The 21,393-nt window shown below is 27.6% G+C and overlaps 1 long non-coding RNA gene across 1 annotated transcript in view; it reads right to left on the bottom strand.

Annotated features, from left to right (window-relative positions):
• LOC132918349 (uncharacterized) overlaps window positions 1-4,045 on the bottom strand; it is a 53,266-nt gene extending 49,221 nt beyond the window's left edge. Inside the window, exon 1 of the long non-coding RNA XR_009660455.1 lies at window positions 3,822-4,045. This is a non-coding gene — a long non-coding RNA (uncharacterized LOC132918349). The remainder of the gene's footprint in view (window positions 1-3,821) is intronic.
• Between the last annotated feature and the right edge of the window lie 17,348 nt (window positions 4,046-21,393).

The raw sequence follows: 21,393 nt of genomic DNA, 5'->3' as shown, positions 1-21,393 counted from the left end.
AAGCCACCCACTGGCAACACTCCTTATTTACATTAATATAAAATTAATTTGCAGTTCATTCGTAACATTTTACTTTGTATTTAATTGCTTATAACTTATAACTTTCTTTAGACTGTAATATTTTTGCCTTTTTGGCGTTATCTAAATAAATTGTAAAAAACCAATCATTAGGTATTTGATTTATTTTATTTTACTCTTTTAACAAAATTTAAATTGTATTTAATTGTACTTTTTTGTCATAATATATATTATATATGTTGTTATATTTTCCGTTATAGACGACAATAATTAAATTATTTTGATTTAAATTAAAAAAAAATATGGTAAACTTGTACCTATACTGTTGAAAAAAAATACTGTATAATAATATGATACATCAATTATTGTTTGATAAACAGTCGGCGGAACCAACATTAACAAATATTCAGTGGAATCAATATAGAAAAATATCAAGCGGAATTGATAACTGTTGGAATCGAGGTTAGGTTATTGCAACAATTTGTTTTACTGTGTATTATGATTTATGAAACAGTCGGTGAATTTTTTGAAAATATTGATGTAGGTTTATCAATATTTAGTTAAATTCATGATCTTATGGAATTCATATAAATGTTAAAATATTATACACCTGTAATAAGTAATATGTAACTCTACTTATTTGCGGGCTGTATGCAATCTACCTTAATGTGGAAAATTCGTTGCTACTTATATAATGGTTTTCTTTTATGAATTCAATTCGATTATTATACATTTGCTATAAAAATTTTAATTTCGTTTTAATTCAAACATTCGATACTTAATTTCGTCCGTTTAAATGTTCTTTGAAGAGTTTATAACCAGTGTAGGACAGACAATATGTCAAGTAATAGGTATGTCGTACTACCATTAGAATATATTCTAAAATCAATGGTATTGCCTATACCTACTACAGGTTTTAATTTTTAAAATAATTTAATTTCACTCACTTTAGGAACATAATTTATTCGAATAATAAATAGCTAATATGTACAATAACGGAAACGATTTATTACAACGTAATAATAATTTCCAAACAAAAAAACAGTGGAACCAGTATATTTTTTTATTTATTTTTTATAATATGTACTTCATTTTAAAATTTCGGTTCACCAAAATAAAAAAAAATATTAGATTTCAATTTGATTGTTTAAATGTTTAAAATACAAAATTACGGTTTAATATTACACCATATACCTATATAATTGTAATTTACAGTATTAATAAACTATTAACCATTATTTCCGATTGGTAAGGTTCCTAAGTAATAACTTTTTAAATTTGTATAATAGAAAAATACAATAAAATAATATAAGGTATATGTTATATTATGTATTTGTTATAACTTATAAATGATTATAATAATATAATATAGGTAAATTTCTTTTGATAATAAATACAAATTATATTATATTATAATATACTCAGTATGGCATGTGGTACCTACATATATTGAAAATTATCAAGTTATTTCGATTGAAATTGTGTACAAGTTGTACATAAGTTATTGTATACCTATATTATATAGGTACCTATAAAATCTAAATTATCATTTGAAAATACAAGCATATTTAATATATTATACAAGTTTTAATATTGTTTTTATTTATAAAGTAATAGTTATTCAAATCAATCAATAAATTTCTACAAAAGAAAACGAAAATTACCTAAACTAAAAACAATTATACTGGTAGTTCAGAAAAAAAAAAACCACGGTATTTACCTATTCATTGAATTAAGTTACAACATTTGATAAAATTGACTTTTTTATTTCACAATATTATATGTTTTAATACAAAGACAAAAATTAACAATATGTGACTGTACGAGTGTAATACTAACAATTTAGAAAAATATAAATGTTTTATCAAATGGAGAATTTTTTTATTGGTAGAACTTTGACACAACGTTTGTATTATAGTTAGTATTAAAGTGAAATAATATTAGTTTTATGATAAGGCTCATTATATTATTAGTTTTTGGTAAATATCTACTAGAATAAATTTTAATTTAATTGCAATGTTTATTTTGTCTTATTAGCAGTTTTTGTCGTTTTTGATAATATATAATATATATCAGTATAAAATAAGTACCTATACATTCTACACTAAAAATACTTTTAATATATAACTACATTAGTTATTATTTACAATGATATATATAGATATATGTATATATATATATCATACTATTTTTGGCGTTAAAAACATTAAGAATTAAAAATATATATTTATTTTTTTCTTAAAATTGAAGCTTAAGAGATAAAACCAAATACCAAGTAATTGGTTATTTGAAATGTGTCTGTAAAAAAGTTTAATAAAAATAATAAATTTATTATCGTATTTAATCTTTTGTACTATCTATAGTTACTAAAAATATACATAATACTAAAAAGCTATACGAATTTATAGTAATTTCAATGATATTAAATATTAATCAATACAGGTACCTAATCCACTATAATAAATTTCAGTATATTATAATGAATATTATATATTATATTATATCGTATATAATTGATCATAATATATACTTAATAAATAAAAAAAATACTTTATTTTTTAATATGGAAATAGCTGAAACTCAAGTAAAACAAAGTTTAAATTTAAATTTATAGGAATATGGAATACCTATATATTGGCAATATAGATATATTTAATTTATATACAAATATTTAAAATAAATAGGCATGACAAAAATAGCGAATTCTTTTAGAAGTTGCTAATACATTTTAATTTTATAATATAATACATAAATAGCTAACGGCAATTTAACTATAAAATTGTCGGTCTCTCGTAAAAGATTAAATCTGTTTCAATTTTACTCTCTAATAACATAACATCAATTCAATCTTAAAAACAATATATTTAATATTATTTTTGTAGTAATGTTTTCTACGAACTATACCTGAACATTCTATGTAAATCTTCTACATGTAAAATGTACCAATATATTGTAGAGTTTTGAATATTTTATTTTAATTCATGATGTATCTGATATTCATACACGTAATATCTTAAATTATCGACTTACAGTATTTAGTTTTAAAAATTTACCGATTTATATTAAAAATGAATTGTATATGCCAATCGCTTAAACATAGTAAGCATTCAATATAATATAATTTATACGACTCTAAGTTATTGTATTTTTACATTTATAATTTATATATTTGATTTATAGTTAATGGGTAAGCTAGAAATTAATTTCAAGACATTACAATAAAAATATTAAATGTTTATAATGCATATTTGTGATATTTTAGTTTTAAGAGTATATATTTTTTATAATTTATAATTTTTATTTATACAATTTAAAAATTCGTTACTTCAAATGCATCTATATTAATTTTGGAAAAATCTCTGTTTCCACTTTATATTATATCTTGTATTATTCTTTTAAAAATTTCAAATGTGGATATTTATTTTATCGTTGTGCAGTGCAGTTTATTATTAAATTATATTCCTCTATTAGTATTTCATAATAATATATTTATACACCGTTGTATTCTGTTAACGTGGTGATGTATAATACAATATTATTACTATTATTATTATTGATGATATATTTGGACAAGCCGGCACCGATTGTGGGCGGAGGAAGAGCTAAGAGGTCAAGGGTCCGTGAGGGCGAAACTTCCCCCAAAATGCGCGGGGCTTGCGTGTTATGACGTGGGTTCCAAACTGGTTTGGGGCGTTTTACAGTAAAAATAACAAAATATAATAAAATAATAATAATAAATGTCTGCGGACGAACGGGACAATAATAATATAACATTTTATAATACTATAATATATAGTACTCACCAGTGGTTTTAGAGTGCCGTTTTTCGCTCGCGTTCCGTGTGTCCTCCGCCGTCGACTAGTAATATTTAAATATGCGCTCTTCTGTGGTGCGTTTAACCCTTTCGGTGGTGTTTTTCGAACCACGTCGATCTAAATTTGCCTTTTTTTTCCTGTCACTCTCTCTCTCTCACACACACACACACTCTATTTCACACTGTATCCCCTCAACCCCCGTCACGACACCCGTTCACGGCGCCCTTCTATACCCTATATGTATATTGTATATATTATAATATTATATACACGCGCCGCGCTACCGGTTCCCCGCGAGAAAGCACGTCGAATGCGGAACACAGCCTCCTAGCTAGGATCGAACGCATAAATTTGCATACCCTTTTTATTATTATTATCAAACATAGGTAGACATGCATATTATATATTATTATTATTATACTATGCGTGTAATATATATAAGGTATACTGTCGTTACGAATGCACCTGGATCGACAAACCCGCGCACTCATATATGTTTATAATATTACGGATTCGTCTAAATCGGTGCTTCCAAGCTTATAATATAGCTATACCATCATATTATAATATGCGTACGACACGACAACATAATATATTATTAGTATCGCTGTCGTATCATAACTTATGATTAATAAAACAAATAGTTGCGGTATGTATATATATATATATAATGATGATTACAACGTACGACGGCTTCATATTTTATTCGTCTTTCTTACATGCATATTATATAGGCACAGTATTACAGGAATATCATTGCGTATTGAGTAAAATATGTCTGACTTGTAGGAAACTAGGAACAAACCCATCGCACACAATATGATAGTTACTTTACGGCGTTACTGCGAGTATATGCACTATGCAGAGTATCCCAAAAAGAACGCTTTTTTAAATCGGTTGCCATTTTGTTTAGTTAAAAAAGCTAATATTTTTAAAAAAAGTTCTTTTTGGGACGTTCTGTATACTGACGGTTATAAGACATAATCACCAAAGTTTTAAAAAAGAAACATAATTTGTGCCAATATTAATATTAATATAATATTTTATAAACCTATTTAAAAATCGCCAATATTCCACTATATAATATAGAATAATCAAAATTTATATATTTTTTTTATTAAGTAAAATGGACAAATCGCCTTAATTTATAGGTTATTGATATTACATGTATGACGTATATATATGTTGGCGTTGCGAATAATACAATTCATTTTATTTTTCTTATTTCGTTTTGGCGTTTTTGTCTTCTACCAATACTAACTTCCATTTGAAAGTACATAGATATCATAACGTACCGTCACTTTTGAAAGTAAAAACAGACGTCTCATAGATGGTAACTTCATCTTTATGCACACATGGTACTTGTGGTAGTAATTCTACTTGTGTGATTGTGTGATAGCTAGGTATGTATAATAATACTATGCAAACGTGAAAAAATGTAACTCTATTATTTCTTTCTTCGAGTAGTTCGAAATTAATTGAAAATTTGAAAATAATTTATGAAAATTGATACTGATCATTTAGTGAATTATGTTTTTTAGAATTATTTTTAGAATCTTTTATTGTTATACGTATAATATATAATACGCATGCGTGTAGACTGTATAGTGCATATGAGGGTAATGTTGTAAATAAATATTATATTTAGTAATTTTTCTTTTATCGGTGAAAATATATTAATTTAGAACACAGATAATATTAGCTACTAAACATAATATATTAATTGAGTATTGGCTACTGCTTAAATTAAACGCTGATTGTGAACAATATTCTGCAGGACAGGTACTTTATATCAATATTTATTAACTTGAATATTAAGCAATAAACCCATTATAAATATTTTGAATTATTAATACGTACCTACTTTATTAAAATATAATAATTTAGTAAACTTGTAAAATCATACATTTGCAGTGTTTTACATTCTAATTTACATTTCTAATTTCATAAAAAAAAATTTAATGATTCATTAAAGTTTGATGGATTGATCACGCACAGACCACTAAATCATGTTCATTAGACTATTATCTCACTATTGATATAATAAATGTTTAGTGATAATTTAATCGTACGTAGGTTATACAAACGAGCAGAAGTACTTTAATTTATATTTTATTAGGTATAGGTACATATATGTTTTAATTTGTTTTTGCTTTTAAATATATTTAAAACGTACATAATGTAATAAAACGTTGAAAAATATATTTTAGAGATATATTATATAATATATAACTTAATATAATGTCTGAACGATTATTTTTATATTATAATGATATATAGGCATATATAGTTACAATATCGATGATATAACATCGAATAATTTTGCAAAATTGAGACAACTTAAATTTATGACAATGAAGTATGTTTTTAAATAAACAATTAAAAAAGTTTTGACCTATAGACAAACGTGAAAATATGTGTTAAAGAAAAATCAGTAAACAAATTGTTATTTCCTGATTACGTATTGTTGCCGTACAAAAAATGCAACGTCTGGAATGTTTTTAATCTGTTGTTTTTGTTTTTGTTTTCTTCTCTCGTTTCTTTTTTTTTTTAATCGACGATAAATATTTATGGCACTTGTTGCATGCAAATTAAATCCAGCCACCGCTGACTGAGGGGATGGATAAATTACTTCTTTTAACAGTAATAACAAAGAAGGCAGCAGCGGCGTCGGCGTGGTGGTAGGGTGAGGAACGAGGTGCAATAGAATAATAATAATAAAAAAGTAAGAAACTTTTCCTCGCGGCGAGGGTAGTTAAAACATTTGGCCTTGAGAGAAATATGAGTCAAGGTCATAATTAAAATAAAAAGAACGCAAAAAAGTTCAACACTCCCCTTACCGACGTCGCACGCGGTCTTTAGTGCAGTGGCACGCGATAAAAAATAAAAAAAACACTGCGTGCAATAATAATAAACACAAAAGCACTCCTCCTTTCGCCTTCATCCGCCATTCGTTAAATGATTATGTTTAGCACATTTTTTAAGATTTATTTTCTTTTCACCCTTGACCTAAATTAAAAGACTCGAGTATTTTATATACTCTTGTTGGTATTTTGTGAAACACTGAGGCCCACGAGTCAGGTTCAATCGATTATTATACGAGTACTACCAAACTTGCAGATAATAACTGCGCTGATTAAATTACAGAAACAAATGATGAAGGGTATATTTTTGGTAATGATTGATATTTTTACTCGACTGTAAGCAGTGTAAGCTATATTCAGAGGCACAATAAATAAAATAGATATAATAATATAATTCGTTTTTTAAACTTTCTAAAATCCTATACGAGAAAAATTAATTAGATATATTATTATTCTCTTAAGACATTATTGTACTCTATTGAAAAACAATTTTACAGTATATATATAACACATGTGCGCGTGCGTGAATATTGTATAAACAATTTGTTAAAATAACATGTTTAATAAAAATTATTTCGATTCTGTGTAAAAGGTACGTATAGCAACCAGGAAGTACTTTATGTATCCTTACAATACAATGCAATGACGCAATATACCTGTTACTATATAATATATAATATTAATTTATTTTTCTGTAATAAATGGATGTGTTATTTTATAGGCGCACGACAACATGAGCGATTTTATAACAATAATGCATATGTTATCATATTCCTGTTTAATAGCATTAAATAATATTTCGAGAAATTGATCAAATGTATTCATCTTATTACAATACATTTCATTTATAATGTATCTCAACGTACACAAAGTTTTAGCTGCATATACGGCATACGCGCAAAACGTGCAAAATCAATATTTACATTTTTTTAAACATATTATTAAATAATGGTTGTTTCAGTATAATTTATTATTTAATAAACGCAAAATAGAAGTTATTCAGCTTTAGAGATTATATTTCGGATAATGTTTACAGAGTAAAAACACAATTCAAAAAATAAAGTGCCTTTCAATTGAAACGCTCTCAAGTTATTAATACTTTTACAAGTCAAACAACTAATGCGATGTAAATGTATATTATACAGTATAATATTCTAATTTATACTAACTTATTATAGAATATATTGATCTTCCGTTGCACAGAATATTCGTTAAGCCTTACAATATTAATATGCATTACGGAGATCTATTGAGATAAATATAATACATAATGACAAATATTCTCTGGTATATATATTATTATATCTATATTATTATATTATTATAATAATTGCTAATAAACAAATTATAGACTATGCGTCGTACATATGATATAGGTACGTAATAATTATGCATATTAATAGTAATATGATAATAATGCGAATAATATATAACATTTTCGCTTGGGAATTTAACATAGTTAATAAGTGCTCAAAAAGGGTTGTGCATAATTTTATTTTCATAGGTACCTACCAATTCGCACAATCGTATTATAGATACATGTTATATTATTTCGTTTTGGCATCATGTCAATAATAATGAGAATAATAATAATAATTTCGGTGGGTATACCCTCCGAAAATGAACACGTTTTTTTAATACACGCAACCGTGACCTTAAATTATTATGTATATAGGATGTCTAAAATCCTATTGTGGCTGCAGTACAATGTATATATTATACAATTCCGTCTCTAGCACGACGACGACACAGCTGCACCATAAGACTGGCACTATAACATTATACATATAATACTATTGCGCTGGCTTTCTCAGATTAAAATTTTCTCCGCGATCTGAACCGACTGTACCTACATCATCTACGATTCATACCTGTATGACTTATCCCTTCCGGGTCCCCGCGGACCGCGCGTCAGGTATACCGCGGGTATGGGTACATAATAATGTGGCATATATACGTATACGCAAATAGGTACGCGCATAATATTTGAATATAAACTATTATATACGCGGGACGGCTGCAGGGTCTTGTTAATCCCAGGTGGCCCGGACAGCAGCATCAAAGGGTTACAATATTCGGCGAGTAAAGTATATATAAATATATTCACAAAAGGAAATCGTTGCCGATCGATTGACGGCGGCAGCGGCGGCGGTGATGGTAATGCTATTGATTATTATTATTATTATTATTATTATTGTAGGTACTATTTTATCGTACGTGCAATAATATTGTATACTGCAGGTGAGATCTATCGAGATTTGCATTTCCCACGGTGACTGTTGTAGCGGATCCTATATAATATAATATAACAGTATACGGTATATGATGTATAAACGTGCGTATGATTTTTGCAACCACATACTAGGTATAGCATATATATAATATCTATATAAAATATACATCACTGTGGCAATACATATATGTATACCTACAACTATTATAAATTTATAATGCAAATAATTTTAGCCATGACAATTAGTTTTTACCCAACCCGCTTGTCTGCACATAACCCTGTCGCAAATATACGATTAAACATAAGAACCGCCTACGAGAGATATTATGTATTATTATTTTTGTTAAAAGGGATTCTTATTATATTATATAGTTGATAATAAATGCCCGTAAAGCAGTTATACATTTTATAAGGTAAACTAAAATGTTATAACATTCAATCTGAACATACTAACATAATCTAATAATTATTAAGATAAGACGCAAATATAAAACAAAAACATAAATTATATCTAACTTTTTGAATCCTTATTTTATAATTTTTGTAGAATCAATAAAATCAATCATTTTGATTCAACTAATATAATAACTATAATATTTGCAAATCATACCCATCCAGAAATTTTCTTGGATAATTATTAACGAAATTGTCTAAAAAAATGTTCATTATTTTTTACACCAGTTATAGGTACTATGATTTTCATAACTCATCTAGAAAATTTGTTATGGGCATGGCCTTGATATGTATCACATTATTCCTTACAATTAATATACAATTAATCATTATAATAGTACGTATTTTATATATTTGTCAATAATTGAAGATTAATTTTCAATAAAGCTACCTGTATTTCAAATAACGACAATATTTTTTATATGCGTTTTGTTTTAACAGCAAAATAATAAACTTAAAATATTGCTACAAAAATGAAGACAAAGACTGTATCTCTCACGATTTCGCTATTTGTAATAAAAAATGGTGAATGTTTATCTCGTTTGCAGATCGCTGCGAAATAAAATGTCTCCGTATAGCCAAAAAATGTAAAAAAATATGCGACTTTTCGGTATATCTAAAATGTTTAACAGTATAGGTGTCTACATATTTTATTATATTATATATTATAATAAAAAATAAAAATTGTATTATATTATATTATATTATGTTATATATATATATATATATATATATTTGCGTATAATATCACTAGCAACACTAACTGTAATGTGCACGCAAACCTTTGCAAGAATGACTTTTAAAGTTTTTTAAGTACGCTCCGAACAAGTAATAAAAAAAATATGTCAAACATTAATAATGACAGCGTATTATATTATACAATTGATATTACTTTGAGGAATATTATATTAAATTAGTTTTGACACCCCCGTAGTGTCGCTCGAATGTAAAAGACTTTTATAAAAGACTGTCGGTCGAAAACCTTTTGACACATATATAATATAATATATTTATGTGCATAAAATCGCACGTGCATCAAGAAGTTATAATATTAAAAATATATCAATAATACGTTTAAAATGAAAAAAATTGTCGATTGTTTATATTTTTTTGTGACTTTTTATTGTGGCACACAATATGGAACAAATCACGATATTATCAATATTGATATTATATATCTTATACCTACCTATAATATAAATATATATATGAACTTTAATTAGCGTGCACGTGAGACATTCATAATATAATATTACGTTTTTTTCTATATTATTTAGTCACGGAAAGTAATAAATTATATCATAATATATAATGTTTATACAATTATAATTTACCTAAATTTAATTAGCATTAATCATTAGACTTGAAACACGTTGTAGGTTTATTGTATATAGGTACTATTTAATTTATTAATATTATTTTAGTGATAGTATTCTAAATCGAAAAACAAATGAGTTCCACCCCGAAGTGCTATTTGATTTTGACGACCAGGGTCTGCAAGGCATACCTAAATATGGTCATATAATACCGTTTTCCCAAACAAAAAGTTTAATATAATAATTATGTTATTGTTGTATTTAACAAAAGTGATTAGTTTTAAGGTAAGTATATTTAAATTTTAAATCATTGAATATTAATATGAAATAATTTTATACAACGCCAAATTTAAATAAACAAACATTTATAATATTAAAAAAATATTTTCTATAGCAGCTATGTATATATATATATATAGGTATATTGGCGGAAACGAAAATTTAAAATATTTGTCTGCAAAAACGAGTAATTGTCTATAATCGCATACACTATGTCGTGTACCTGTTCGAAGCGAATGTTTATATATTTTATTATATCGTACACGAAACCGGCCGGAGCCGACGTGCGTCCAAGTCTCGGCAGCGGCACTGCACATATTATATATTAAAATATAATAACGACGACGATGATATACGTCATCATACGCGCATATCCGGTACGCCCGGCGGCGGCGGCGGTGGCCTGACCTGCAGCTGTACAATAGTGTGCCGGCCCGCGGGGTGGGCTCGCGGATATTATAATGCGATGTATATATATATATATGCACAGGGGAGGTCACGTTGCACGACGCACACGCATACGTAATAAATGTGTTTGGGCGGCGGCGGCGGTGGTGGTGGCGGCGGCGGTGGTGGTGGCGGCGGCGGTGGTGAGATGAAGCGCGAGACCGAGCGAAACAATATAATATATTATATGATCGATTTTCGCCCGTTGTCCTCTGCTGCTCGCGGCGTGTGGGCGCGTGTGCGTGTGTGCGTGATGATGTGATGTGGTGCGTGGTGGCCTCCCTCTCGCTCGCCGCCGTCGCCCGACCTCCGAACACCCACCCGACACCGCGGCCGCGTTCAATTCGCCCGGGCGGCCATCTTGTTTCGGGGGTGGACGGCGGTGTGCGCGCGCCCAGCACACACGCATGCACCACATTCGCGCCGTCACGTGTGCCGCGGACGACGACGACGACGACGATGACGACGAAGCCGTTCGCGTGTGTGCAGGACCCGACCGGACGTCCGCGGCGGACTGCTCGGGGCTGTGCGGTCCGCGAATGGCGCGGCGGACGGAGGCGATGATAATATTAATATGTCGTAGTGATATCGGTGCATTTGGGGCTGAGGGGGGAGGGGTAAACGGCATGCAAAATTATTTCGGGTTCACGCGAAACGCATATTGCTCGCACTTGTCATCGAATTTTCGTCTCGTCACCGTATATCTATTATATTATTATCGGTGATAATTGTTTTAATCACCGCACAAACACTACGCTATACTAGTATTTTTGCGGGTTTTACCGGGCGGAATAATATTATGCAGAACACTCTCTTTCCGCAGTTATAAATTTATATAATATACTGAACGGTGTTTGGGATTTGGATATTATTCCGGTCAGGTTTTCCGGCGATAACGGTCTATATTTCTATAATGTTCTTATAAATAATTTTAAAGCGAAACACCGACAGTCCACCGTACGATCGGCCAACGATGCGCGTAGTCTTGAGCGAAAACCAATACTATATATACACGACTATAAGCCCCTCGCTCCGTTGCAAAATGATTTTCCTTAGTTTCGCGTTCTTGGGATTGATAATAAAATATTATGTATATATATTAAATTATTTTTTTTCCTTTTCGACGTTTCCAGCCGCCATTTCCTGCGATCCCTCGGCCTCGCTTTGACGTCAAACCCCCGTTGTTTATCCACTCCCTCTCAACTACATTCCGTCTCACTGTGGATAGGAGATCTGTATACATGTACACATACTGTGCATCGCGTGACGGTCGTGGGTAATGCATTTTCTTTATGTCAACGTCGCTATACGTATTCGGAGGGAGCGCATGTTGGATCGGAGGTAGCAGATCCGGGAAGAATTGTCGAATAAGAGTATACACATATAGACATATGCCACGCGTATAATTCGTATATGTATAGAATTCCACTCACCCCATCAGCCTAGCTCAATCATTCCGCCCCCATAAGCTGCTTGTTTTTGAATTTTTCGTTTTGAACGAACACCTATAGAGGTTATATTGTAATATTATTTTTTGTCGTTTCACAAATATATATTTATATATTTTATTATGTTCAGGATATGATTCCCCGAGCACATGCAGACTCTAATCTTTTTATTTGATAATTAATTAATTTAAACTTTAAATTTTTGAACTCACATAAAAATTATTTTTTTAAATTCTTGAAATATATTTTTGTATTCGAAGACTGAGGAGTGTCACGTGGCTTAAGTTTTTAAACAATCAAATCACAAACTTTTTCTGTTAAGTATTCAACGGATCATTTTTTTCAATTCAATATGAATAGTTTTTTTTAGTAATTAAAAAGATTTTACTAAGAGTAAATATCCTTAAAAATGGCTTTACAAAAATATAAAATGTGCGTAATACCAGATTTATTATTTTTTATTAGGACCATTTTTATAAATAATAAAAATATCAATAAATAACTAAAATTTTTATATTACTATATCCCAAACATCTTTCAATCCCATTATTATACATATTTTATGGACCTATTCTCCTCAGTACACAAAGTTAAATAAACCAAAAACTACTCGTTCAAATTTGTATTTTGATACGTAAACATTTTCAGAACAATTATCTGTTAAATAATTTACTATTATAAGGAGGAGGTGGTGGTCATTTGAACAAAATTCTGTTTGTATCTTCTTAGCACACTTCTCGAGTAACACAATAAAATCTCAAGAATTTGAATATATGATCTTTAAGTATATTTTAAAAATATAAAAATTAAATTTTTGAAAACTACGTTATTGAAGAAAGAAAAGAAGGCAAGCATGGTTAGTGAATTATTCTGTATAATATATGTACCAAAACCAAAAAAAAGGTATACAAGTGAATACCATTTTGTTGCATGGGCGGATGGTATGTGTTGAGTGGATCACTGTGATAAATGTGTTAAATTTAAATTTAATGATATATCATAATATATGATACGAAAAGATTCTGAGCGGAGACGGTTTATCAGTTTTATCACCCTATATCACTAAGAATATTTCACGTTGTCTTCTTTCATATTGTTATTAGGTAAAGTAATTTATTTTACTACTAATAATACAGTAGATTGAATTATTTTTTTATAAAAATATTGAATTTTAAAATATTATTTTGTATAAAATATAAACAATAAACATATATGTAAACTGTTTAAGTCACCAAGAATAATGTTTTTGAGTTATAACAAAATAATAATTAATTTCGTTATTTGTCGTTTAAATATGTAATTTCATCAAAATTTGGACTTTAAATCCTTATTAACATAAATTGTGCTCATGTATTCTCCTTTTTTTTTTAGCCTAAAGAAAAGCTTATCTTGTATTAATTTGTTGAGATTTTTGACCAGGTGAAAAATTATTTATCAATATTTATGGAAATAAATCTAAAAAAAACCATAAATTTAAATGTATATAAAAAATCTAGACAATTATAATAATTATATAATAATTTAATAAGAGTCGAAATATTTAAAAACAATTTTTACGTATAGAAAATAATCATATAAAAATTGATGAAAATTCAAATATCAACAATTATTCATTTTAAACTTTAGTTACACACAAAAAAAAAACGATTTAGTCCCAAAAACTGCATAAAAGTTACAGTTTTTCCATAATTTTTTTTTTCAATTTTCCAGATTAAAATACTTTGAATTTTTAATTTTCACCTCTTTAAGATGCAAACCATATCTAATTTTCTATCACAAACCACACTTGAAGATAAGTATTTTTTTGACTACTTACGTAGTATATACATTATACATAGAAAAAATCTCGATCGTTATAAAATCAATACATTTTTCGTTTTACTCGGAATCTAAAATACAAAATGTTGACGTTTTTGTATACAAATATAGAATATAGTATAATATTTTATAATATACTCGCAATTTTTGTTGTGAGTACGACATATATTATAATAGCTTATTAAATTTATAAAAAATTATATGAAATCACAATTTGTTGTAAAATAATATTATTGCCATGCAATACTAACAACTTATTATCATTATATGACCAGGGAAAATATAATTACATATATTTATCCGTATAACAGATTTACTAGACAACAGAATGACAAAAGTCATCTAGGTTCATGCTATTTCTGAGTTTTATCACTTATAATATTTGTTTGTGGTTAAATTTTGTTTCAATAAAGTTTATGCAGGGTGATACATGTGTGCTTATATATTGATCTATACATATAGAATATAGACGAGTAGATATATATTATATATACCTAGCTACGAACGATTCCATTCTTCGGAAACACTTTCACTACAGATTCAAAGGCTTGACGACGACGCCAGGAAATGATACCGTTATTGGATTCCAGAAGATAAATGGCGTCACGAGACTGAATGGCACTCATGTGGCTGTATAGCGAGTTTCATATAGAATACACTTTATATATTATTAGTATGGGTAATATCCTATTCCCACTTCCTAGCGATCCTTCGTGTAAGTGCGTGGTTTTTGTCAGAGGAAATGTCTTTTGTTCAAAATAGAGATTTTAGGAGATGATATTGTGTATTATATGGAAGATTTTGTACATGTTTATATATATATATATATACATAGTAAAGTTATTGCCTAAATAGTAAATAATATATACTCGTGCACCTATAATATATTATACATAGAAACCGCTAAACGGCGTAGGTAATCTAAGTTGTGAAATGAAATATTTACACTATATAGCTTGATAACTTGAGATACTGCTGCCAATTTTCTTATACTGATTAATAGGTATATCGTTGTCGTGATGCAAAAATATCTATACCTATAATTTAAGGTTACAATTTTTTTCAGAGGTCAAATGAACCGCTGTACATCTCCAGAGTTATGTTTCTTTCACTTGAAATTTTAAATTTTAAAACATAAATCACAAAAAACGTTAAATTATACCAACAACAGATTTAGTCGTGTGCAATATTACTATAGATGTTTATTCGTTAGAATGTCTACAATAATATAATATTATTTTGCAGCTATTTAATCATATTCACAATCAGAGCCGCGATTAATGGGGGGGGGGGGCAAGGGGGGCAATTGCCCCGGGGTGGTAACATAGCTTAACGTGGCACTGTTCACAATCTATACTACTAACCTATATAACTATATAAGTATAATATGTTTGCAAATAATAAAGCTAAATTTATTGCGTCCAACTTTATTATAATATATACACACGCGTCATGTATTTATTTCTTTCGTTGATATTACTATAGTTCTATATCTTATTTGTCATTTGACTTTTAAAACTAATTTTTGTTTTTTAAATCGAGAACTGGTAGATAATAATTCTTTTCAAGAGAATTGAGGACCTACATAATGTTGTATTATTTGGTAAAATATGGTTTATAAAAAATATACGTAGAAAAATAAAAAGCTGCGCAATCTTTGTAGTTAAAAAAGATGAATAGTGTTAGGTTTCAAAATATACTATTAATAAATTTATATATTTTTCAAATTCAAAACTGTAATAAATGTTGTGAATCATTCAACCATGTTGTATTACAGTTTTCATTCTTCAACTTCTAAACAATTTAATTATATTTTAAATTGAATTTAACAATTTCATATAATTGTGTAATATAATACTAATATTACTATAATAGTTGTAAATTTCTAATATTGAATTTTAATTGTTTCTATAATTTTAATTGTGTAACAACTCAAAAATATAAATTGATCACCTCAACTGTCTCAAAATACCTATTGGGATACATTTTAGATAACTTCATAAAAATGAATGTTATAATAATAATCAATTTGTTAAAAGCTCCCACATTAACATAAATATTATATTATAAATTATAATATACTTAGTGTTTTATATGCAGGTCAAAGTTACACGTGATCAAAATAACTCGACAGTAAAATTTAAACTTATAAAGTTATAACAATGGAATCCCATGACAACAATTTCCCATTTTCAAACCAATTTCAACCGTTTATAACCGTGTATAAAAATACCTATAGTTTTAAAAATTTAAGTATCTTTTGTTAATAACTCAAATACTTAATTTTAAAACTTTTTGTTCATTTAGTAATTTATTTTGACAAAAAATGTATATATTGTATTGTACAATGTATATATTGATTATAAATGTGTGTAACTATGTGTTGTCATATTGGACATATTGACAAGTATAATAGATTTTTGATTTTTTCCCTAAACAAAATTGAAACTTTGTAAAAATTATACATATTATTTTACAGAGTTAAATAGTTGATTGTGCAATAAGCATAAAACATTCAATACAAAAAAAAAAATACTGAGTAATACCGCCAAATTTATATATAATATTATTATGTACATAAAATATAATATTACCTATTTAAGGAAAGAACTTACAATCTACACAATATACAGCCATTTTCTATTGTGGTTTGCGATAACTATTTTATTCTGACAACATTCAAAGTTTTAAGAGTTTTTGAAATAATGGTTTTGGGTCATTACTATAAGCCTGTATAGTGTATTTACATAACGATTAAAAAATTAAAATGTAAAAATATTGCTACAACTGAGAATTATTATAATGGACGACTTAAATTTAATACAAATACATTTAACACAAATAAGAATTACGGGTTTTCTAACAATACTTAAGTATCTTTTTGTTTTAGTATATTAAATTTCCTATTAACTTAGGCACCTTATTATAATATAATTTAAAATATAGTCTGTATGTAAATGCATATTTTTAAACCAAGGGTGTTATGAACTTTACAGCCTTTATTCTTTTCAAGGACGCATCATTGTGTAGTAGATACGTATATAATATATATATATATTGTCACTGCAGTTGTATAATATGCGAGGAAAACTTTTGTTTTTCACGCCACGCGTTCGAGAAAACCGCTATATCCGAAAAAAAGAAAATTAAAAAAAAAAAAGCCGTACAATAAACGTTTATGACCCCGAATGAAAGGCATGCAAATTTAACCTAACCTATCTTTTTTTCCTTTTTTTCATGCATATATTTCCAGTTCACGTATAGTGTTAATTCAGACATGGATTTAAACACAAGACATTTTTATTGTAGGTATAGGTATTTTACTAATATAATAATACTATAATGGCAGTGTGGTTATTTATTTGATTTATATTTTATACTATTTTTATATATTATATACATCATAGTATTATAATAACGGCGATTGACTGATTAAAATGTTGTATGCATTTAAAATAAAACACCCATTTCCCCTATCAATTATTGTGGCTTTTTTATGTCTATAGTTTTGCATAATACTAACCTACTTCAGATACTTACTGAATGATTCCGAATATGAATAATTGACAACACTACATTTTTTAATTAGTCTATTAACTATTTAATGGATAATTCATATGATTTTGATTTTGATATACTGTAAATATTAAAAATCTAATTATAACTTTTGAAAGATTATCGTGGCAAATAAATGTTCACGTCATTGTATTGTAAAATACAATGTTAATACATAATTTAAGCAGTAAATTAAGTTTCCGATATGTGTGTTACTTTTTCGTAAGTCCATGTTTAACTTATTTCTATTTTTTATCTCTCAAAAACTAAAATCTTTCAATACAAACATTAAAAATATTATGATTTGAAATTTGTTTTATATTTTGAGATAATTATAGTTATAATTATGTTATTTTTAGAAGCCGGATATCATTGCAAAGTGCATAATTATTTGTGCACTCTAGGATCTAGGACAAAGTATTCTAAGTACATAATTCGTTTCATGAAACAGATAAATAGATAATACAAAGAATTATTATTTAGTATATTCGGGTCATTTTATTAATTTTTAATTATATTTAACGTACGCTTTAAGTATAGTGCAAATTCAAAATATTATATTAATAAATATTATTTTTAAAACATTTGCTTAAATAGTTTTTAGATATATTTCATACATTAAATGTACAAGCAAAAGACAATAATATGTTAATTGTTGGAGATAGGTTTATCACGTTTTAAATTTCCAATAAGTTTTTTCTAATTTTGGTATGCTTTTGTATTATTGAACATTTTGTTAAGATGTAGTGTAAACAATTCAAAAGTTAAACAGTCATGTTTTTCTATTTCTCGTGAAGTTACAGGTCTATAAAAAAAGGTTAAACATTTTTAAAAGCATTATTGCGTCGAAAAAATAATTTTTAGGTTATTTTTGGTTATTATAACATTTTTTTGATAGTTTTTGGGATATTTAAATCTGGACTCTACTTATATTACTATACCTATATAATATAATATATTTATAATAATATCGTTTCTTTTTTCTCAAAATAAACGGTATCCAGAGTTGTAGTCAAGGATAAAATATTTAAATTTTTACAAAAATTAATTTCATTTCGTTTGTCGTACGCTCTTACCTCACTCGTTCTCACCTCTCAGTAAATAACCAACCAAGCGACAGTGCCTGGTATTTGGTTCATATTATCTAATACAAACATGTCTGACGGTACGGTTGCCTGATCCACACGCAATCGGGCGAAACATAAATTTAAAATCAATGATCATAAATACTATAGCTAATATTATTATGATTGTCACAATATACGCACAATATATGATGTTATCGTATTCAATAACATTTGGATTAAAAAAATTATAATATTATAATTAATATTTTACAACTAACTTATAATAATAATAAATTTAATTATAATTCAATAATAATTAAATCATAATTATTATTCACGATGACAATTAAGTAAAATGTTTGAAAGTAAATGTCTCTTTAAAAATTGGTAGAATGTAATTTTAAAATGCAATAAGATTTTTAGATTCTTAACAACACTTAATAATTATGTATTATGCTTAATATAAGTAATAAAGCCACAAGGAACTGCTGATAATGCAACATAATTGAAATAAAATTCATTTTTAATTGTTTTAAAAATACTTGCGATCGTATAATATGTATTATTATACATGGTTTATTTTAAATGTATCTATGTATTTATGTTATAAAACCAGCTCACTTTCCGTCGATAACATCAAAAGCGCTTATAATTAATTAATTAGAGTAATGAAATCTGCAGTTATAAGCAACTGCAATGCTTTGAAATCGTGTACAAATAAGGAACAATCGTATAGGCAATTCTAGGGCAGACGTGTCACATCAATGGTCTATGAGTGGGTGCGGAATATAATATATTTTATGATCTATTATAATATACTAAGAATATGCAATAATGTGATTATCGTGCGAACGCAGTGGATTTCTATTTTCACCATGTTTATAATTTGCAGTAAAGTACGTACACCGCGTGGCATGGTCGTAATTATGTTCTACTCCGATGGCCTTAATAATCTCTAGTAACCGCCTTTATTGCGCGCGATATGCATAAAGTTTAGAGCGCTCAAAAGCACCACATCCGTCTTCTTAATAGAGAAAAACTTTCTTTAACTAAAACCTGATTATACCATAAACTTTGGTAAACTATTTGACCTAAATTATTGAGTGTAGAACTCTTTTGTTATTCCTATAAAAGAACATATTATTATTTGAAGTGTTTCGATTGAATAGACTAGTCAATTATTTACAAAATCGGAACAGGGTTTGATTTAACATTTTAATGTCACTTTAATTGTGTTTAAGACGTTCATGATGTGTTTATTTGTACTTGTTTCTTATAACTTTATTAGTTATTATTGTTTTGAACATTACAATCTCAGACTTCTGACTTATACAAAGTTAAAATTATAAACATATATTTTAAGAACATGTATTGAAATATCAATCCCGTAATGGCAGCGTACACGTTCCTTAGGAGATGGCAAAAATTATTTTTAAAAAAAAAAACCTTATTTTAGTAGACTATAATGACAATTTGACAAATTATTATCATACAATGAAAAACTGCAGCGTTACTGTGCGATACACTCACATATTTACAACAGATTACAAACTCTTTTCCTTCACATACCAAAGTTGTAATATAATTTATTTTACTTTAATCTTACTATTTCTACAAAAAAATATAATATAAAATGAGTCGCATATTATGTGATGTAATGATTTTTAATATTATTATTATACATGAAAAAATCTATAATAATTATAATTACGTAAATAATTTTTGAATTTTATTTCTATTTAATGAAGATAATTTCAACAACCGATCTTTCTATTTTATTTGTTTATGTTTATACGTTTTAAGTAATATACAACTATAATAACAAATAAGTAAATACAAAATATTATGACAGAGTAAAACTCAAAAATGGAGACGAAAAAAAAACCACCCATTGATGATACTTTCTTTTTTTTATTATTTATTTTTATCAATCATTATTAAAAGAGATTACGACATCATTTGTCAACACTTCAGGCATATTTACCAAAAAAATTGTGCGATAGATCTAAAATTCATTTTTCGGACATTAATGTACATTTTTTAGTACATTTTAATGTACACATAAAAAAAAAAAATATAG

Source organism: Rhopalosiphum padi, chromosome 1 (assembly GCF_020882245.1).
Source record: "Rhopalosiphum padi isolate XX-2018 chromosome 1, ASM2088224v1, whole genome shotgun sequence".
NCBI classification, from domain to species: domain Eukaryota; kingdom Metazoa; phylum Arthropoda; class Insecta; order Hemiptera; family Aphididae; genus Rhopalosiphum; species Rhopalosiphum padi.
This window is presented reverse-complemented; position numbering and strand designations above follow the sequence as displayed.